Here is a 22,684-nt window from a genome sequence, read left to right on the forward strand (position 1 = left end):
CATCTTTTTACAAAGGCTGTACAAGTGGGCCCTGCCATGCAGGAATGGAGGGGTGGGGGTTGCATTTGATAAGTAAAGTCAGTGTTTTAGTAAACAGAGCTGTGTTGCTTTTGAGGGTGCATAATAGAAACCCACTTAAAGCACTTAAATATTAAGTGGATTGGTTCTCTCAATAGAAGACGCCATCCGGAATGCCTGGGAGGGGCGTCTGGGAGCATGGGGTGGGGTCTTCACCCCCTCCTTTGCCTCCTTGGCTACACACGCTCCTGCCTCCACACCTGTGCGCTCTTCTCTCTGCAAACTGCCCTCTCTGCTCTCCCCACGCCTTCCCCCGACCCCAGTGTCCACAGCCCAGGTTAGTGGGCTGAGACCAGGAGATCCGTCCGCTCAGTTGGGCAGAGCCAAACAAGGGGTCTCTGTCCTGGTTCCAGACCTTGAGAGGGTATTTTATTGGCTGAGCTGGAGCCCCTGCCCACCTTTGACCTTTGACCTGACCCACAATGGCCAGGAAGGAGGTGCAGTGGAGAACTCGAGGTGGTCTCTCCCAAACCATAGCATCCCCAGAGGTGTTTGTTAGCCAGAGTCATAGCCCCAAAGGTCTCCATGTCCCAACCCTTTGCAGCCTAGGTATGCACGCCTTATGTGGGAAAAGGACTATTTTGTGTGTGTCAAGTTAAGGATCTTGAGATGGGGCGATTTCCTGGGCCGTGCAAGCAGGTGGGCCTCAGGTGAGCCCTTACGGAACGGAGGCAGGGGGTGAGGGTCAGGGAAGGAGGTATGAAGGCAGAGCCTGGCTGCGAGCATGTGGCCTGGAGCCACGGGACTCGGCAGACTCCAGGACCTGGGAGTGGCCGGGAGCAGACCCTCCTCAGCCTCCAGGAGTGAGGCCTTGTTTCAAAATTAACAAATAGAAAGAGCTGGGGATATTGCTCAGTGATAGAATAGAATACCCCTGGGCTCAATTCCCAGTACCAAAATAAATATTTTAATGGAGTTGACCACATACGCACAGCTAAAAAAAAAAAAAAAAAAAAAAAAAAATTCCGAATCAGGTGGAGTTGGACACTCCAGGCCCCCTCTCACCAGATTTGGACTTCACAATCCTCTCCAGAATCTGCCTCCTTTCAGCCAAGCTCACATCCTCCATCACGCATATACTAGAGTGACTTTATCAGGCACAGGAAGGCGATAATACACCTCTACAGCATATGCAATTTGACCAAGTCCTTTGAATTTTTTCCCCTGTTTTTATCTTGCCAACCAGGCAAGAGCCTCAACCGTGGGGCCTCCACGTTTCCACGGGTTCTTTTTAAAACTCTGCTGAACCAGCTCAAGTTAGCATGCTGGACTAGAAGGCCAGGCCACCCTGCCACCCTGGCTGATAGCCACCCACCCTCTAGACATGCGACTGGGCCGTCTCAGATCAGCCACTTTTCAGCCAGCCTGTCCATAGACCTCAGATGCAAAGGACACCAGAAACAGTAGACCTCAGCCTCATCCAGGTGACCAGGTAACTCCAGACAAATGCCCAGTAATGCACAGACTCGTGAGCAATAGTAAATACCTATTCTGTGTGTGTGTGTGTGTGTGTGTGTGTGTGTGTTTGTGTATGGTACTGGGGGTGGAACGCAGGAACTTTTCTATCTCCGGACTATACTCCCAGACCTATTTTATACTTTATTTACTTATTTATTTATTTATTGCAGATCTGGGGAATAGAACCCAGGGGCATTCGACCTCCGAGCTACTTTTTTATTCTTTATTTTGGAACAGGGTCTCACTAAGTTGCTGAGAGCCTCACTAAGTAGTTGAGGCTGACTTCGAACCTTGTGATCCTCCTGTCTCAGCCTCCCAAGCACTGAATTAGAAGTGTGCGCCGCCACACCTGGCATAAATACCTATTATTTTCTTTTCTTTATATATTTTTTTGTGGTACTGGGGATAAAACCCAGGGGCATTCTACCTCCGAGCTACACCCCAGCCCTATTTTTTATTCTTTATTTAAAACAAGGTCTCATTGAGTTGCAAAGGGCCTCACTAGGTAGCTGAGGCAGTCTGAAAACTGTAATCCTCCTCTCTCAACCTCCCAAATGCTGGGATTACAAGTGTGTGCTATCACACCCAGCTGTACTTATATATATTACTAGAGATTGAACGCAGGAGCATTCTATCTCTGAGCTACACTCTCAACCTTTTTTTTTTTTTTTTTTTTTCGGTACTGGAGGTGGAACCCAGGGACATTCTACCTCCAAGCCACATCCCCAGCCCTATTTTTTATTCTTTACTTTGAAACTTATTTATTTATTTATTTATTTATTTATTTATTTTTTTTTTTTTTTTGCGAGTCTGGGGATGGAACCCAGAGGCATCTGACCTCCGAGCTACACCCCCTGCCCTATTTTTTCTTCTTTATTTTTTGAAACCGGGTCTCACTGAGTTGCAGAGGGCCTCACTAAGTAGCTGAGGCTGTCTGGGAACCGCGATCCTCCGGTCTCAGCCTCCCGAATGCTGGGATGACAAGCGTGCGCCACCACGCCCGGCTTGAAACTTATTCTTTTAAACGACTGCATTATGGGTGCTTTGTTACACAGTGAGAACTAACTGGTGGTGTTGGCTCTGGACCTCCTCTGTTTAATTAGGGTGCTGGCAGGTTCAGGACAACGGCCCCGGGGAACAGCATTTAGTCTCAGAAACACAACGAATTTGATTACAAGTGACAGAAATCTAATACAAAATCTGGCTTGCTCAAAAAGAGGAATTTACTGGTTCACAGAACCAAGCTGGAACAAACTCAATAGTGCCATTGGGACTCTTGGATGGCTGGAGCCAGAGACGTGAGCTGCATCCCAGCTCCTCTTTTAAATCCAGTGGAGTCACGTGCGATGGAAAGGCTCCTTTAGAAGAGAAACAAATGAAGCCGGGCGTGGTGGCGCACGCTCGTCATCCCAGTACTCGGGAGGCTGAGACAGGAGGATCGCGGTTTGTGGACAGCCTCAGCTATTTAGTGAGGCTGCAACTCAGTGAGACCCTGTTTCAAAATAAAGAATAAAAAATAGGGAGTGAAGCTCAGAGGTCTAATGCCCCTGGGTTCCGTCCTCAGTTTTGAAGAGAGAGAGAGAGAGAGAGAGAGAGAGAGAGAGAGAGAGAGAGAAAGGAAAGGAAGGAAGGAAAGAAAACAAATGCAAGAGTAAGCCTGAGTCTGAAGTGTCTTTATGCCTTGGGACAGGCAGAGTGAGGTGGACGGCAGGTTTTACTTTGTGTTCCTGGCTCCGTGGGACCCCGCTGCTCTTGGTTTGCCCCTGTGGGCTTCCAGCCGACGGCAGAATCAGGCCGACTTCAGTTGCTGGTAGTTCACGACGGAAGCTGTCATCCCTTCTGGCTGCCTGGTATCAGATCCATCGTTCTGTATTTTGAGAATCCTCTACCAAAAGTGGAGAATCTGCTCCCGCTACATACACGGGAATGCTGCCTGGCCCCTCCCAGCCTCCTTTGCAGCTCACACAGTCATGTGACTCCGGGCCTCTGCCAATCAGACACCTGTCATCAATTTACAGGAAACCCATAACTCACTGTCTTATTAATGCTTTGCAATTATACATGGTAGTGAGGTCCAGTGTGATACACACACACACACACACACACACACACACAGAGTTCATGGTGCATTTCCCGCCACATCCCTCCCCACACATTAGTGAGTTTGGCAGGATATTTCCGCATGTGGCCACAGTGTGGCTTGCGCTGTCTCCTTCCCCCATCCTCCCTCTTCCCCTCCCTCCCTCCCGTCCCCACCCGCTTTCCACTACTCTGCAGGCCTCTCCGCTTTGCTGGAAGGTCCTTTCCTATTTTTCTCTCTGGCTTCTGCATATCAGAGAAAACAGACGACCCTCAACCTCCTGAAATGGGCGGATCTCCCTCAGCAGGTGTTTGCCGGTTGCATCCATTTTCCTGCAAACTTCTCTTTATGTCAATCTGCTTTCAGTTGAAGGTGGGTGGGGCTGAGAGAATCGACTGATGGTTTTCCTTGGAACGACAGTTAGTGGAGTCTGGAGCCACTTCCAAAAACAAGGGGTGGGGGATGCCTCTACCTGGAGCTGGGGCAGTGAGCAGAGGTCCTCCTGGCTCCTCAGGTCACTTGCAAGAAAGCATCTCTCAAGCCCCGGGGCCCATCTTACCTCTGGGCGCTCTAGGGGCTACCCTCCCTCTGCCTTACAGAGACTCAGAGCAAAGGAGCACTCCAACGTCTGCAAGAGATGCATGCTGGGGAAGCAGGCCTGCTAGCGGACGTGGGAAGGTCTTGTCTACCTGTCTCCCACCCTCTCCAGCGGGGAAGGTGGCTGTTCCCGTCTAAGGGAGCACGCCCTTTGCCAGGGTGGACTCTGCAATGGCCCTCTGCCCTGACCCCTGCTGCAGGGAGGCTCCTGGGCCACCTGGCTCGCACCCTCCTCCTCTCTGACTCAGGCCCCTTGGCTCGCAGAGGCGGCAGCCATGGCAACCTCACGGGTGCCCTCAACCCTTGCTGTGTGACTCCGGGGAGGGCGTGGGGGCCCATGTTGACCTAGCAGGTCCCTTTCTTGGGAAATTCACAATTGGAAGCCAAACAAGGTCGAAGCAAAGACTTGTCAGAGTCAACAACATGTTGGCCAAGACTTTCTATTTTACATTTCCAAATATATATTTATTTAGTGAGCAAAACCCCTGGCAGATGCTGAAGAAAAAACGATTTTTTGCCCAGCTTTAACATCTGTTTTTTTGAGGGAACAGGGATGCTGGGATCTTATGAGCGAGGATCCTGAAAGGCCAGAGGAGGAAAGTCAGGTGGTTTGGAGGAACGAGGAAGACGTGCAGGAAGGGACAGAATCAAAGAGGCTATGAGCCTTGGAGAGGAAAGCCAGGCAATGTCCCCTGTTGCCGGGACTCCAAGTAGACTCAGGATTGAGCGGCGACCACCAGTCATTGGTGACTCGAGGCCCCGGTCGTCCGACCAGCAGTGTGCTTGCTCCGGGGGCTTGGAGCAAAGCCACGCCACAGCAGAGTGGCCAGCTGGGCTCAAGGGCCAACCTTCCCTTGCCTGGATACCAGCTTGAACTCCGTCCTGCCAGCCATAGCAACCTGACTTGAGCTGTCTTTGGCAAGTAGTTTAAGCAGACCCCCACTCCGCAAGCCACTCTCTGGGACATGTCACCACTCCGGGGGCTCAGCAGCAGCCCTCGCTAGCAAGCGGGGACTCTTGCCCTGTGGCCGTGTGTATTTGATTCTGGATGGTCTCGTGACCCAGGCTTGGCTTCTCCGTAGCAGAAAGTTTAATATAACGAACCTCGAGGCACAGGGCCTGGCGTTTGGGGCTGAACCGAGTTTGTGGCGCCACTCCAGGGAGACTGCCTTTTCCGGCTGTCCCTCTGGGGCTCCCTGTCTCCCGGAAGGACAGATGGCCAGCCCTTCCTTGAGCTTCTGAGGCGCCCAGCCACCTCCTGTCATGGCTTGGAGATGGAATGTTCTCTGGAAAAGCTCACGTATTGGGCAATGCAAAAACAGGCAGCGGCCTACGTGTGGAATGCTAATCGTCCCCATAGAGAGACTGGAGGAATAGTCGATGACGTAGGTTGTGCCGTGACATTGGCACATACTCTCCTCAGCCAAAGATGGGGGCTATGCAAGATGGGGGCTTTGTGGTGGGGCGTGGCATCACAAAGGCAGGGGAGATGAAATGTTTTAATTGTGGGAACCTGGTCCTATTTAAAAGGAATGCTGAGCTGTAAAACGCCAGGCACCTACGAGCAGTGGAACTTCTGTCCGAGTACTGAAAGGGAAGCACTGGTCCAAGGAGTGTGGACCTCACTTTGACAAGGATAGTAATTTGCCAGTGGGAACGGGCAGGGAGGCCAGCCTCAGCCCAGAACAACGACAGGGATTCTCAACATCACAGGAATTCATTCCTGCAGGGCTCGAGCAACCGTCCGCCTAGCCACTCAGACTCGCCCCCCAGGGAGTGCGCTAGTAGATCTTAAAGTGCCCAATACTGTAAGTACACACCCAGGACAAGGCCCACTGAATGCTCCCACAGGATATTTCAGTCCATTACAGAAAAGACAGTAGGACTAATCTTAGGACGGTCAAGTTTAAACATTAGGGGTATTCAAGTAATTACTGGAATAATAGACTCTTCTTATACAGGAGAAATTCAGGTAATAATAAAAAGCCCAGTCTCCCAAAAGGGAGAGAAGATTACCCAATTTCTGCTTCCTATTGGTGTTTCTGATAGAGAAAAGAAAGGGAGGTTTGGCAGCGCTGAATCCCACATGCTCAAGGGGGCCTCTATGTTTAAACAAACTCAGAGCTGACCACGGAGCGCACTATTCAGGGAAAAAGATTCTCTGGACTGGTGGATTCCCGAGCAGATGCACCTGTCGTATCTGCCTAACACAGGCCAACTCAATGGCTACCCAAGAAGTTAATTGCTCAGTAGAAGGTGTCGAGCCCATTGGTGCAGACCAAATCCAGAAAAGTATAAAGAAGTTATGGTGTGAAGGACCTGGCGGTTTGATAGGAATTACTCTGCCTTATATTACTAAATATCACAATTCACTTATGTGGCTGAGATTTGCTTCAGCCATGGGGAGCGGAGCTAGTAATTTCTAATAAAACAGATTCACAGCACCTAAGGCATGCACTGTAATGAAAAGAATGGGGTTTCCTGACAGTAAAGGCTCGGGAAAACATTTGCAAGGAATGTCTGAACCTACAGAAGTTCACACCAATCCTGGCAAACATGTTTTGGGGTACCCTTCGAGCAACAACAAAAGCCAGGACCCACAAAAGTGGTGTGGGAAAGTGAGCGATCTGTATGGGCTGTTAATGGTTCCTTATGCAAAAGAAATCACTGGCCTCACAGGATTTAGTAAAACAACGGTTGTTTCAGGGGCATACTGAAGAATCACAATCTCCCTGAAATTCACTTGCATTGGTGATTAAAAAAAAAGAAATAAAAAACAGTGGTGGTTGTTAATTGCTCTCAGAGGGGTAAATGATGTTACACAATCCACAGGCGCTCTTCAACCCAGTTACCAAGCCCCAGTGCCATACCAAAGGATTGGCCTTTGATTGTACTGGATTTGAAAGATTATTTTTATACTATTCCTCTACACGCTAAAGACAGTCCCCGTTTTGCTTTTTCTGTCCTTAGTGTTAATAATAGAGAACCTATAAAATGCTATCGGTGAAGTGTATTGCCTCAGGGTATGACTAATCCCCCTGCCATGGGCCAATACTATCATCCATTGTGCGGACAATATTCTTATAGCCGCAACCACTGAAGAACAATTCCAGAGGCATGTGATTGTGTCCAAGAGTGCTTACATGACAGAGGAGGGTCAGCTCCAGACAAAATGCAAACTAATACACCAGTTAAGTGTTTAGATAGGGTGGCTGCCAAGCCACAAGAGATGCAAATTAGAAGGGACAGTCTAAAAACAACGATTTTCAAAAATTATTAGAAGATATTAACTGGTTGCGGCCAATGTTAGGGATACCTACTCATAATCAAGCCATTTGTTTGCTTAATCTCCAGGGCAATCCATCTTTAGATACCCCAAGAATCCTGACGAAAGAAAGAGAATTAGAACAGAAAGATGCAGAGTTAGCCGTAAAATGCATTTTTAACTGGAACAGATGCCCAGCTACCCCTCTGGTTCTTAGTTCTCTCGACTCCTCCTTCTCCGGCAGGAATTACAGCACACGCTTCTGTGCCAGTCAAACGGGTATATTACAAAATATGAAGCCACTGAAAGCGTTGTGTCTTGTGTGGAATTACTGTCTACTGTCTTACATTGGGCCAGAAAAGATGTTCACAAACAACTAGCTGTGACCCTGCACTGATTATTTTACCATTGACCAATGATCAATGTTCAGATTTACAGTCTTTGTCTTATGTCCTTACAAATGGCACTTACAGTGTTATTTGTAAACGGTGACTGCACAGTGGCCGTCGTAAATGGCTATCAGCAATGGCGATCCCGGCCTTGTGTGAGGTTGTATTTCTTCCACACCCACGGCCAGCACTGGAGCAGCCCAGGATGCAAAACAAACCCGCGGCCTGGCCCTCCTCCTGCGCCAGAGGACAGCAGCCATTGACAGACAATAGCGAATGCCTCCCAGCTGGCCTCTCTGCTGTCTGCCGCCACCTCCCCAGGTCACTGCAGTGACGCCTTTTATTTATTTATTTATCTATCTATTTATCTATTTATTTGGTACTGGGGAGTGAACGCAGGGGCATTCTACTGCTGAGTTCCGCTCCCAGCCCCTTTTATTTTATTTTTACTTGACACAGAATCTTGCTAAGTTGCCGAGGGTCTCACTAAGTTGCTGAAGCTGGCCTTGAACCTGTGGTCCTCTTGTCTCAGCCTCCCTAGTGCTGGGATTATCGGAGTGCAGCACTGTGCCAGCTAGCTCATCTATAAAGTCAGTGCAGCCCTTTTCTCTTACCTTCCATATTTTTGTCAGTGCACTGTAATCACACATCATAGTGAGGTTCAGAGCGATAGAAGCCTGCATGCCCCATCTGAGAAGCCTCACTGCAGTGTCGAGGATGAAGATGAAGTGTCTCCTTTCCCCCACCAGGTGGCGCTCCCTTCCTGTCCCTGGAGTGGCCTCCAACTGCTCCCTCTGTGAAGACAGGCCTCCGGTCCACCTGGCTCTGGTTCACCACTACAGGACCTGCTTCCTCCTCCTCTTCTTTTTCTTTTTCCTCTTCTTCTTCCTCCTCCTCCTCTTCTTCTTCTCCTTCTCCGTCTCCTTTTCCTTTTCCTTCTCCTTCTCTTTCTTTTGGTACTGGGTATGGAACCCAGGGGCATTGTTCCTGCAAGCTACACCCCAGCCCTATTTTTTAGTCTTTTTATTTGTTTATTATTATTATTATTAGTGGTGATACTGGGGTTCCTGGAAATCTTTCTACCTCCGGGCTACACTCCCAGACCTATTTTATACTTTTTTTTATTTGGAAACAGGGTCTCTTAAGCCAGTGCGGCTGGCTTCGAACCTGCTGATCCTCCTGTCTCCGTCTCCCAAGTGTGGGGATTACAAGGGTGCGCCACCACGCCCGGCTTAGTCTTTTTATTTTTTGAAACAGGGTCTCACTGAGTTGCGAAGGGTCTAAGTAGCTGAGGCTGTCTGCGAACCACAATCCTCTGGTCTCAGCCTTCCGAATCCTGGGATTACAAGCGTGCTCCCCCACGCTGGCGCATCCTTCCTCTCCTTCCCGCCCACCTCCATCTCTTTCTTCCCCTCCCCGACTGGGCTCTGGGCCGCATCCACTACCTCCTCACACCCGGGCGTCTCCCACCAAGCACTTTGCTCGTTTTCCCTACCCACTGTCACCCAGCCTCACAGCCCAAGGACCCTTGTCCGTCTTCCTCTAATCTGCACCTCTGGGAGGGTAAACAGTGTCTGGAGTGCACTGAACAAGTATCCCTTGGTAGCATGTCACCAGATGATCACAGCAGGTACAAAGCTACGTCTCTCAAACACCGATGTTCCCTTTCATAAACGCCCCTCCCGCCTGGCGTGGTGGGCACGCTTGTAATCCCAGCATTTGGGAGGCTGAGACCGGAGGATCGCGGTTCGCGGACAGCCTCAGCTACTTAGTGAGGCCCTCCGCAACTCAGTGAGGCCCTGTTTCAAAATTAAGAGTAAAAAATTGGGCGGGGCGTGTAGCTCGGAGATCAAATGCCTCTGGGTTCCATCCCTAGACCCGCAAAAAAAAAAGTAAATAAACGCCCCTCCCCTCCACAGAATTTGGTGTGTGGAGGGCAGCGCCTTCCATAAAACCTGCATCAGGGCTGGCAGCAAACACCAAATCCCCAAGCACTTTTCCACCACCTGACTAGGAAACGCCAACACAACACTGGAAGCTCAGCTTAGTTTCTTGGCCGTCAGTCACAGGGGAAGCCAAGCTAGTTTACTTAGATGAAAAACGTCCAAAGTCCGCTCACGTTTCCTGTGTTACTACTCTCTGACAGTACTTAGTAATAATTAGGCCTATGGTCAAGGGCTTCCAGACAGCCATCTGGGGAATCCTGGGGCACCCGAGCTTTCTCAGCACCGCGGCTGATGCTGGCTCTGGAGCTGGGTCTGGAGCGTGTGACAGTGACAGCTGCGGTGTCATTTCCTGACTCGTTACACATCGTGGTCGAAATGGGTGTCTGTGGAGAGAACAGGGACGACATCCTGCAGGCAGACGGCAGCCGTTACCAGGGCATCTCAGAGAGGAGCAGGCATTCAGATGCCACCGCCGATGGCCGTTCCAGAGAGTGCCTCGGCAGGAAACAGGACACCCGGTGCTGTCTGCTGTCGGCGTTATCCATCCACAAACACCGGTAGGGTCACCGTAGGCGAGCACTGTGGGTGTGCAGTCAGCAAGCCTACATACAGCCCGCCTTCGCCTGGATGATCTGGGTGCAGAGTGCTGAGCCAGCGGAGGCCATGGTGGACCTCATCCAGCCTGTCCACCGTGGTGGATTGGCGCTGAAGATGCCTCAGCCCGCTGTGCCACCTCCCCACCTCCTGCAGAAGCCCCTGTACAGAGAGCACACTTGCCTTCAGTCATAAACCTGGACCACGTCGGCCCACACAGGTACCGATCACACAGGCGCGGGGTAGGTGCCTCCCATAGACACAAAGCCATGCCAACCCGCAGGTGAGCACCAGCACCCCAAGGCAGAGCTTGGTCAGGCGTGGGGGCTGCCACTGTCCTGGCCGCTGGGAGTGCCTGTCCCTTTAACTAGAAAGCAGCAATTCAACCTGATGCCTATGTCTACTCCTAGACATAAAGCAAAGGAAGTATTGCTTCAGTGGAAATGTGTGGTTTGTCATGAATCCAAGCCGTGGCTCTCCAGCGGCCACTGAAGTAGTGTGCGAGGCTCTCTTGCTTGGCTCAGCGATTTCCAGAGCCCTCGTGGTGTTATGGTTGGGGGCCAGTGACACCAAAGATCTTTCAAAGCATAGCACGGGCTCAAAAGCACCAGCGGTCACAGCAGGGAGTATCACGTTCTCAGGGGCTCGGTGCTTCACGGTGTGTTTCATTTTTTACTTTCTTTTTCCTTTGGTACTAGGGATTGAACCCAAGGGCATTTCACCTCCAAGCAACACTTCCAAGCCCTTTTTATTTTTATTTGTTTTGAAACAGGTTCTTACTAAGTTGCCGAGGGTCTCACCGAGTAGCTGAGGCTGGCCTCAAACCTGCGATCCTTCCGTCTCAGCTTCCCAAGTACTGGCGTGCGCCACAACACCCAGCCGTGTACTCATGAATGTCCTCAGTGGCACCTGGAATGGCAAAGTGTTTGCAGAGGGAATCCAGTCTAGTTTGCTCAGATAGATCAGAAAGCCACTGTGCATGGCAGCTGTGGGCTCAGAAAACAGCGCTTGGAGGTGTGCTGAGGCGTGAAGTCTGAACAGACTCCCTTCTCCTGGCTGCAGAATGGACTGCATTAACAGGTATGAATAGCACCCGTGCGCATTCACACCGGAGCTCTCGGGTGAGCAGGTGATTGCAATGAGCCGCAGTATTTGAAAGGAATCTTTATATTCTGAGCAACAGATCTCAACATGGGCTTAAGATAATCAGTGAACCCCATTGTAGACAGGAGCTCTTCTGCAAAGGCATTGTTCCGTTTAAGGTTCCCAGAAAGATACAGGAGCAATGACTTCTATAGTCATCAACTGCACTGGCCCCAAAGAAGAGTCAGCCTGTCTTCAAAGTTTAAACAAGACGCTGGCTGCTTCTCTCTAGCTGTGAAGGTGCAGACGCTGCTCCTTCTGAGTTGAGGCTGTCTCTCTCCCCTGAGTGCCTGCCCCTCAGTGCTGTCTCGGCCTTTCTGGGTAACTCGCCACATTGCTTTGCTTACAGAGGCGGGATCTTCCTTCAGCCTCCAGCCGGATCCCTCCCGACCAACCCCATGATCACAGCAGGACTGGCCGGGCACGGGCTGGCTTGGCCTCCACCACTCCAGGACCATCCTCCCAGATACACCAAGGGCTCAGCCCAAGCCACCACGCTCACCATAGGACCAATGGTCACAGGCTCGTTTTCAGACACACAGGGAGGGGTGAGAGGAGTGGGTCGCTGTCTGTTCCAACACCGCTTGTCTCTTTCTCTCCTGGGCCACGATCCGACCCAGGCCTGCACCGCCCAAGGCTGGGGGCTGTGTGAGCTGCGGGGTACCCCGGGAACATGTCCTCACAGTCTGGGGAAGGAGGGCATGGTGGTTAAGGAGCCGCCGGGGAAAGTACAAACAGGAGGCTGACCCGAAAGGGCCTGGGGCCAACTGCAGCCGCAGAAGTCCCTTTCTGGGAAGTCCAGGAACAGGGGACAGGAGTCTCCAGGCCCGAGGGGGACATGAGCACACACGAGGCACACAGGTCACCAGGGCCACTTGATGGAGGGCCAACCCTGCTGTAGGCCTTCACTAACATTCTCTCTGGCACAGGAATGGGCATTTGAAGGCACATAGAGCACCTCCTGTCCAGCGTGATGTGTGTGTGTGTGTGTGTGTGTGTGTGTGTGTGTGTATCACTGTGACTCTCACTGTGATGTGTAATTACAATATACCAATAAGAGTGTATAAATAAACCAAGTACTTGTTAAAAAAAAAACAACAGCAGCAACAACAAAATGCACCTCATTCAAGGTGACTTTTGAAATCAGGTAAGTTTTCCAATCTGGGCACCGTGAACAAAATCTGACTCCATGACCACAGAGGGGAGAGGCAACAGTCAACCCTGTGCCCTAGCTGTACCCTCTGCCCCCCTCTCTCTGGCAGGCGGGGTCTCCCTGATGCCTCCCTTCGTGGCCCCCATGCACACTGCACTGTGCCCACAGGCGCAGGTGAGATTCCAGGTCATGCCCTTCCGCCAGCGGCTCCTTGTCCCAGGAACAGGCGGGCCCCCCGGTACCTGGCCTTTGTGTGTCTGCTCCCTCTGCCTGGTGCTCTGTCTCCTGGTGGGGGCCAAACCCCTAATCCTTCCAGGTCCCAGCGGACGGCCACCCAGGTCCAGCACAGCATCTCTCTCCCAGGCTCCTGTTTCACCCACAGACTTGTCATCGTGGTTAGTGTCCATCCCCTTCCCACAAACACGCACCTGAGCTGGGCGGTGGATGCCAGAGCCAGCAACACGTGTACCACGGGGGCTGGAAACTGGGCCAGTCCAGTGGGCAGAGGCCTTACTGTTGGAAAAATCCACCAGATTCCAGAGACCTGGTGAGTAGACACCATCCAGGTGAAATAAGAGAAGGAGAATGCCCTCATGTATTGAAATATATTTGTCTGTTACCTTAAAAGATGAAAATAACTTTGTCTCGTTCTTTCTACTGTTTCAAATGTGTTTGCTGCAAAAGCCAACACTGTGTGCGGGTCCTCTCTGTGGGAGAGGCTCCGCCAGCTCAAGACCAGCACTGGGGTCTGGCCCCAGGCAGCCCTGGAAAGGTTTGTTTACTGAATTATAACATCCAGGAACTAGTAAGTCAAGACCTTTTCCCAAATAAAGGTTAACTCAGTTATTTTTGGCAAAGGATGCACCAGGAAAGGACTCGGGGCTTGGGCTTTCAGAGGCAGCACCCTTCCTTTGGGGATCCAGCCCCTGACCCAGGATCCTTGACCTCTGATATCCCAGAAAAACAATACTAATCCTTTCAACTGTTTTTGTTTCTTTCTTTTTTTTTTTTAGAAACAGAGTCCAGAAGCCACAGGCTTTCAGGGCACAGAGAGTGTGAGACCTTGGTGGAGGACACTAGGGTGACCTGGGCTTGGGATTGCTCAGAAGGAGGGACAGTGCTGGGGCAGGCATGGCCTGGGGAGCAGGATGGGGGTAGAAGAAGGAGGGGCCCAGGAGGAAGGAATGGCTGGGAGGGAGGCCTGCATGGGGAGGAGGACAGCAGAGCAGGAGGCACAGGGAGGAGGAGCAGGCAGGAGGGGAGGAAGGAGCAGGGGCTGGCCTCAGGAGGAGGGAGGAGAGACCTGGGATAAAACAGGCAGCTGCAGGTGCTGCTCAGGCTCTGGTCTCCTCTTGCTCTCTGCTCCCAGCGCAGCTCATCTTCAGCAGACATGGCCCGGCCCCAGCTCCTCCAGCTGCTCTTGGTGGCCTTCCTGGCCGCGGTGGCCCAGGCCAAGAGCTCTGTGGACCAGCAGAAATTTGTGGGCGGCCTGCAGTGGGTGGACGTCAATGACGAGGATGTGCAGAAGATGCAGGACTTTGCCCTCAGAGTCTACAACCAGGAGAGCGAGGACCCGTACTGGAGTAAGGCTGTGAGAGTCCTTCAAGCCCACAAACAGGTGGGTGCGGGCAGGGCTTGAGCCCCAGTGCCCAGCCGCCTTCTGTCCCCTGGCCCTCATCCTCCCCATCAGCGCCCTGCGGAGGGCCGGGAGTGCACGGGAGCCCGTGGCCTGACAGTCCTTATCAGCCAGGAGCCCAGCACCTGCTTCTCAGCAAGCCTTTGAGTCCTCTATTTTCTGCACCCCATCTCCAGGTCCCAGGGCCCCTGCAGCTCAGCCTGCAACCTGCATCTGGCCCCCTGGTGCCCGTTGTCCAGCTGAGGCTGAGTCTTCCTAGTAGACCCAGAGCTCTGCCTCCAGAGGCCTAGGCAGCAGGGCAGAGCGTCCTGAGTGCTGCAGGAGCCTCCCTGCTCACACCAGCCCTGGGCACCTGAGCAGGGACTGTGCCTGGGCCTCCACAGCCGGCTCAGCACCCTGCCTCCTCCTCTGAGCCTAGCTCGGGCTATGGATCCTGGCTTCAGCTCTTACAATGCTTTCTTGCTGTTGGAATTGCACAGAGGGAGGCAGGTTGCAAGCTGGTCTGAGCGGTCCTGCTGAAGGACTGGCTTCGAGCTCTGGGTGATGGTTTTGGCAGCTGGTGAATGCAGGCGAGAGCTCTGGGCAGCACATGTCAGCTCAGCAGCAGACCAGGCCTGTGTGTGCCACGGCCTGCAGTGTGTGAGCGGCTCCTACTCTTTTCTCCATAGCTTGTGGCTGGAGATAACTTCTTCCTGGACATACTGATAGGCCGAACTACGTGTTTAAAGACCCAGCCCATCGCAGACGACTGTCCCTTTAACGAGGAGTCAACTGAGCAGAAGGTATGTGCCTGCTATGAGCCAGGGCCACGCGTGCAGGCAGAGGGGTGTGTGCGTGTACACACCTACAAGTGAGTGAGTTTGGGAGGGTGTGTGCACATATTCTTGTACATGTATGTGTGTACACCTGTGTGCACATGCGTGTGTTGGAGTTTGATCACATGTGCTCCTGTGCTGGGTAGCTCAGTGGCTCATAAATAATAAATACCTGTGATGTGGGTGCCCAGGAACGGTCTCAGATGGCCACAGACCCCAGCACCTGTGGGGTGTGCGCAGTGAGGTTCTGGGTGGACACAGGATGCATTTGCATTGCTGAGTGGGTTTGCCCTGGGAATGAGGGTCCTGGGAATCTACCCTGCAAGCTCCTGGGAGACCCTGGGCCAGAGGCACAGCTGCAGGGGAGGGTGCTGGGAGGGAGAGGACTCTGTTCAGTCCCAGCCTCCACCACTGCACTCCTGCAAACAGAGCAGAGGCCTGTAAGGGCTCAGAGCACCTGCTGCTGCCCCTGCTCCCGGTGCCTGCCTAATGTGGACAGATGGGGCAGGTTCTGTGAGCCAGGGCTCTGGGGAGAGGGGTCCCTGCTACCCTACCCATGCCGGCCTCTGTCAGGGGTACAGCCTGTGCCCTCTTCCCTCTATGGACTCCTGGCCCACTAGTGATGAGTGAGGGAGACGAGGCCCCAGCAGCCCTCCCTGCTCCCTGTGCTCCTGGGTGCAGCTCCTAAAGGCTGAGCTAGGAACACCAAGGATTCAGAGAGGGCCACGCCTCCTGCTGGTTAGAACCCCTGGGCTGGGTGATAAGTACTCACTGCACAGCCAGGCTGAGCATCTTTGAGCCGCCAGGGTGGGGCGATGAGCAGACACTGCACAGCCGGCTTGGTGTCCGGGGCTGGAGGGCAGGGTGTGCCCTGGGCCCCTCTGTCCTCTCTCCACCCATCACCTCCCAACTCGGGGCATCTTCTCCTTTCCTGTGCCCTGCACTGATGTCTTTCTCTCCCTTTTGCAGGATTTGCTCTGCTCTTTCCAGATCTACAGTGTGCCCTGGGAGGGCACTGTGTCCATGACTGAGTACAGCTGTGAGGATTTTGGACTTTTAGCCTAGACTGGGCTCGCTGACTTCCCTGCTTCCTGTCGACCCCCTGTAGTGTCCGCACCCTTAGCTGTGTCCCAACCCTGCAGGAGTCTCCTTCGTGTATGGGCTCAACAGACCACTGGAGAGGCTTTTCCGGGCAGGTCGTGGACACCTGAGCCACTGCCTACTAGTTCTCACTCTTCTAATACTCGAGGGTTGATGTGCACCAGCCCCTCCCACCTTGATCAATAAAGAAGTGGCATCAACTCTCTCTCTCTCTGAGTCCTGCTCTCTGGGGAAGGGTGTGAAGGGTCTGGGGTCTGTCTGGGGTGCACAGGAAGGGTCTGCAGTGGGCAGTGGTGTGTCTGGTGTGCTCTGGGCTGGTCTGAAGCTGGTGGGTGGTCCCTCTGGGTACACAGGGAGGGTCTTAGTGGACATGAGTCTCTCTTAGAGCACAGGGAAGGTCTTCATGGGTGCGGTCCTATCTCAGGAGCACTGGTCAGGAGTTATAGTAGGCGGGTCTGTCTGGAGCACAGAGGGAAGGGTTTGAAGCAGGTAGAGGCTGAGGTCCACTGCTGCCACTTTGGGGGGTGGCTGGTGAGGGCAGAGGGGCCTGGGCTCATAGGTGGGCAGCTCAACTCTGGGCAGAGGAGCAGGAGGAGCAGGGACCCAGGCTGCCACCCTGGGATACCGGCTGCTGACTTTGAGCAGAAGTCAGTGCCTACAGGGACCGGCTTTGACCCGTGCAAGGTGACAGCTTCAGGCACTACCTGTCTCTCTCTCTCAGGTTCCCAAAGTAAACACACAGGGATCTCTGTCCTTTTCTTCCCACCAAAGTCTGGCACCTGGGGAGACAAGGAAGGAAAGTTTGTTTGTCATGTGACTTTGGGGAAATGCCAACCAGACCCAAGTCAGGAGCTAACTAGAGCCCCAGGCAGCGCTCTGAGCACAGGACAGCAGCCCGCAGGGTCAGGACCCTCCAGCCCTTGTCTGTCCAGGCACAAAGCTGACACTCAGCAGCTGGGGGCCACCTGGACTCACTTCTACTTCCATGCAGGATGCTGTAGTTAATATCACCTCTATGTCTGCGAGGCTCCATGGCACAGGGCTCTCCCCAGAACCAGGAGGCACCAGCCCTGAGACCAGGCGTGCCTCGGCCCTCCCACACTGTCATGCCTGTTGAGATCAGATGAGATCGGGCGCGTTCAGGATGGTGTGGCCGTAGACTCTCACTGTCAACCCTTCTGGGGCAGAGGGTGAAGTCCAGCTTACAAACGCACGGCACCCAGAGCTGCAGTAGGAAGCTGTCATGAGGCCACTGCTGGGACCACTGAGGCCCAGTGACTAGGTGAACCCCTAAAGCCGCCAATGAGAGCATCAAGGCTGTCACCCTATGAACTCCGGGGAGCAGGCCCAGAGCTCATCAGGGAGCCAGGGAACTTCTCTATCCCTGCAGACAAACCTGTCACCCTGACCTCAGTGAACAGAAGCCCTGGGAATGAGGCTGTTTAGTTCCCAGGATGCCTAGAGCTCCTGAGGTCTTAGTTGGCCAGTGAATGCAGGGGTGTGGGGACCTAGTGTGTCACACACTGAATTTTAGAGCTAAAATAAGTTAAAATAATTTATTTTTGTTATCTACATTTCACCTCAGTAAATGGTGTATATTTCAGAACAATTAATGGTAACAACGACTTTGAGACATGTGCCAGGGCTTCAGTATGCAGCAATCAGGGTTCTGAATTGGAGCTCTGGGTTCTGAACATGTGCTCGGAGTTCTGAACGTGTACCGTAGGTTCTTTTTCTTCCTTTCTTTGTTTTTTCTTTTTTCTGGATCTGAGGATGGGACCCAGGGGCATTCGATATCTGAGCTATACTCCTTGCCCTATTTTTTATTTTTATTTTGAAACAGGATCTCACTAGTTGCGGAGGGCCTCACTAAGTATCTGAGGCCATCTGTGAAACATGATCCTCTTGTCTCAGCCTCCCGAATGCTGGGATTACAAGCGTGTGCCACCACACCTGGCTTGTACACAGGTTTCTGAATGGGGCACAGAGTTCTGAACATGTGCTCAGATTACTGAACGTGTGCTCAGGGTTCTGAATGGAAGCTCAGGGTTCACAACTGGATTGAGTTATTTGAACATAACTGGTGCTGAGGGTTATGAACATGTGCTCAGGGATCTGAATGTATCTCACAGGTCCTTATTGGTGCTGAGGGTTCTGACCATTTGCTCAGAGTTCTGAATGGATGCTCAGGGTTCATACTGGGTGTGAAGGTTTTGATCATATGCTTAGTGTTCTGAACATATGCTCAGGGTCCTGAAATGGTGCTGAGGGTTCTGCACACGTGCTGATGGTTCTGAAGGGTGCTCAGAATTTACAGCTGGTGCTGAGGGTTCTGAACATGTGCTTAGGGTTCTGAATGTATGCTCAGGGTTCTGAAAAGTACTGAAGGTTAGGAACATGTGCTCAAGGTTCTGAATGGGTGCTTAGGATGGACAACAGGTGCTGAGGGTTCTGGGTGTGTGCTGAGAGTTCTCACCTGATGTTCAATGTTTTAAACACGTTCTCAGGGTTCTGAACCCTTGTTCAGGATTTTGAATGAGTTCTCCCAGTTCTGAATGAATACTCAAGGTTTTATATGCATGCTCAGGATTCTCCAGGAGTGCTTAGTGTGCTGAAAGGATGCTCAGGGTTCTGAAGTTTTGGTCAGTGGTTTTGAACATGTCAAGTTTCTGAACAGGTGCTCAGGGTTCTCAATACGTGGTCAGTTTTCTAAATGGTTTCTACAGATTCTGAATTCAGGTTGAGTGTTCAGAATGTGTACTCAAGGTTCTGATAGTGTGCTCAGGGATTTGAAATTAAGTTATGGTCCTGAACATTGGCTCAATACCTTATAGCCAGACCTAACAGTGTCCACAGGTATAAATGATATTCTCATATTCAGCATATATATATATATATATATATATATATATATATGTGTGTGTGTGTGTGTGTGTGTGTATGTGTGTGTATGTGTTATATATGTATGAACATATATATACATATATATACATATGTAGAACATATGTATATATGTTCTAATTGTCACTAATTTCTTAATTAGCCCTCTACTGCCACAATTTAATGGCTTAAAATAACATAAACATAAACTACAAGAGTCCTGAGGGTAAGGGATCTGAAATCATGGGTGTGTCTGAACAGGTTTTTGTGAACCTCAGGGCATGTCTGCCCTGCCTCCATCAGCTCCCTGTACCTCCCTCCTCATCCTCAGAGCTTCCTGCCTCTCCCTTCATCACTGTCTTCCAGCTTGCCCCTGGCTGAGGCCATGTCTTCTTAAAAGGACGTAGGGATTTTATTCAGCACCCTCTTCCCATATTCCTAGGAAATATCACATTTGAAATAATAATTGATCACATCTTTAAACCCTTCTCTTTTACCTTAGAGGGTAATGCGGCAAATAGTATGAGATTAAGATTCAAACATCTTTGTGGAGCCATTACCGAGTCTGCTATCACAGCCTTCAGAGATAACTTTTGTTTTTGTTTTTCTTTTTCTGGATCTGAATGTTAGAAACAGATTTGAGAGAAGCCACAAATGAAGAAAAACAATTCATGAAGCCCAAGGTGCCTAGCAAGGTGCGTTGCTTCTGCAGGGAAGGGTGCAGCCAGCACACTGGGCAGTCCACAGGCTGTGAACCCCTAAGGCACAGGGCACGTCGCTGCCCCCCATTGGCTGGAGTCAGACTTCACACTCTCATCTGGTTGGCTGCTTTTTCCTGGCCAATTTTACAAAAAGAGAAACATGAACCAGTGCATTCTGGAGTGGGATGTACAAACACGTGTACAAGAGGAACAAAATGGAAACCTAGACGACAGATACATGGAAGCTGCCAGTTTCTCTTGATCTTGTAACCTGGATAGAGAGATTGCTTTCCTTGCTTAGCGTTTCCTCTTTCGTTAAAATAGGCGTTTATTCTTTTCTGTGAAATCGGTTAACCTGAGCTTACTTTTACCATCTGAGTTTGCAATTAGAAAAATGTCTTCATGATACAGGGGCCAAGCTGGTTAGTTGAAACTGTCTCCTTTACTCTATGGACTAATCCTCATATGAGAGGGTTTATACAACATCCTATCAGAATCATTATGCCGTTACCCATCCACAGGTAACCTAGGGTGTCATTGATCCAGGTGATTTTTGGTGTTTGGTTATTTAGTTAACTTTTACACGTGGAAAGGTTCTGTGGGTTTTACAAATGTATGCCAAGCTGCAGCCACCCTACCAGGAGGCAGAACATTCCACCATCTTGAGGGTCTCCTTGAGCCTTCTGAGTCAGTCTCCAATGAAGCGCACCCCAAACTCTAAACCCCTGCTCTGGTCCTGCACCCACGGCTTGCCTTCTCAGAACTCAAAATCCTTCTCTGTAGCATTTTAGATGCTCGGTTAAGTCTGGGGAAAGGAGGGCAAGTGGTGAAGGAGGGTCCCAGGCAAGTGCAAACTGGAGGCTGAGCCTGAGGGGCACGGCGCCTCCTAGTGGCTGCAGAGGGCTCTTTCCAAAATCCAACACAAGGGAAGGGGGAGTCCAGGGACACATGGGGTTGCCAGGGCCCTGAGGGGACAAGAGCACACACCTGATTCTAGGAGGGACACCAGACACTTGGTGGAGGGGTCACCCTGCTGTAGGCCTTCACTGACATTCTGTCTGCACACATAAATGGGCATTTGCTTGCACCTAAAGTACACCTGGCACCAATGATGTGTGTGTGTTAGTATCACTTTGATCCAACTATGATGTTTGATTATAACATACCAATGAAAGTAATCAAATAAGTCAAGTACTTGTTGAACTACGGCAGCAATCGCAGAAACAATAAAGCAAAGCTCGTTCAAGGTGATTTGTGAAATCAGTTAAGTTTTCCAAGCAGGAAATTGTGAGCAACGCTGGCTCCTCTACCCCGGGCTGTCCCCTCTGCCCACCTCTACCTGCCTGCCGGGGTCTCCTGATGCCTCCCACCGCGGCCCACAGCACAGAGGAGATTCCAGAGCATACGCTTCCCGCCAGCAGCTCTTGTTCTAGGGACAGGCAGGCTCCACAGTACCCGGGATAAGTGTGTCAGTTCCCTCTGCCTGGGGCCCTGTTTCCCTGGTGTGGGCCAAACCTCTTACCCTTTCAGGGCCCAGAGACAGGACCACCATGATGAGCCTGTCCACATGTAAATGTTAACTGAATAACCAAAGCTGACTGGCAGCCCTCTCTCTCCCAAGCCTCTCTTTCACCCCCACAGTCTCCTTATCTTGGGTAGAGTTCATCCCCTTCCCCACAAACATGCACCTGAAGCTGAGTGGCAGATGCCAGAGCCAGCAGCACGTGTGGCCACGGGGGATGGAAATTGGGCCAGTCCCAGTGGACAACAGCCCTACTGTTAAAAATACCCAAAGACTCCAGAGACCTGGTGAGGCCTCACCAGCAAGGTGACATGTCAAGGAGGATTACCCCAAGTGTTGAAATACGTTTCTCATGTTACCTTAAAACACAAAAGTAACTTAGCCTCTCTCTGTGATTCAACTGTGTTTACTGCAAAAGATGAAAGTGTGAGTGGATCCACATAATATTTGCTGTGTTACCTCCAAGACATAAGAGAGGGGCTTGCACATGTGACATAATTAGGATTTGAAATGGAATATTGACTAAGAATACAGGGAAGGGGAGCTGTATAATTCCAAGGATCCTTAATAAGAAGAGGCGGCCTCGGCAGTGTCCAAGCTAGAAGAGCAGGATGGAGGAAGAGGCAGGAGGCTGTGAGGATGAGGACGGAGTCATGGAGCTGAAGGAGGCAGGGCAGACACGCCCTGAGCTTCACAGGAACTATTCCCACACACCCTGGATTTCAGATCCCTGACCCTCGGGACTCTAGTAGTTTATGTTATTTTGACTTAAGGCACTAAATTGTAGCAGAAGAGAGCTAATCTAGACACCAGTGGCCATTAGGACATATACATCAGAGCTGAGAATGAGACAATTATACCTAAGAGCACTGTAAGTCTGGCTATTTGGCAAAACCCCTATTCAGGACCCTGAGTTAAAGTTCCAACCCCTGAACACTTGAGGAGAACCGTGAGTACTCACTGAGAATCCTGAGCACCTGTTCCGAATCCTGACAACAAGTGCAAACCTGGAGCAACCATGCAGAACATTGAGCACCAATTCTCAGCCCTGAGCTCCAATTCACAGTCCTTAGAAACCCTTTAGATTATCAGCACTTGTTGATCACTTTGAGCACCTGTTCAGAACACTACGTACATGTTCAGAACACTGACCAACAGCTCAGAACCCTGAGCAATGTCCAGCACACTAAGACCCACTTGAGGATCCTGAGCACTCATTTAAAACCTGAGCACTCATTCAGAACTCCAGAGCACTCAGACAGAAACCCGAGCAACAGCTCAGAACCCTGAGATCATTTTCAGAACCAAGAGCACCTGGTGAGAACC

Source organism: Muscardinus avellanarius, assembly GCF_963383645.1.
Source record: "Muscardinus avellanarius genome assembly, chromosome: 19".
NCBI lineage: Eukaryota > Metazoa > Chordata > Mammalia > Rodentia > Gliridae > Muscardinus > Muscardinus avellanarius.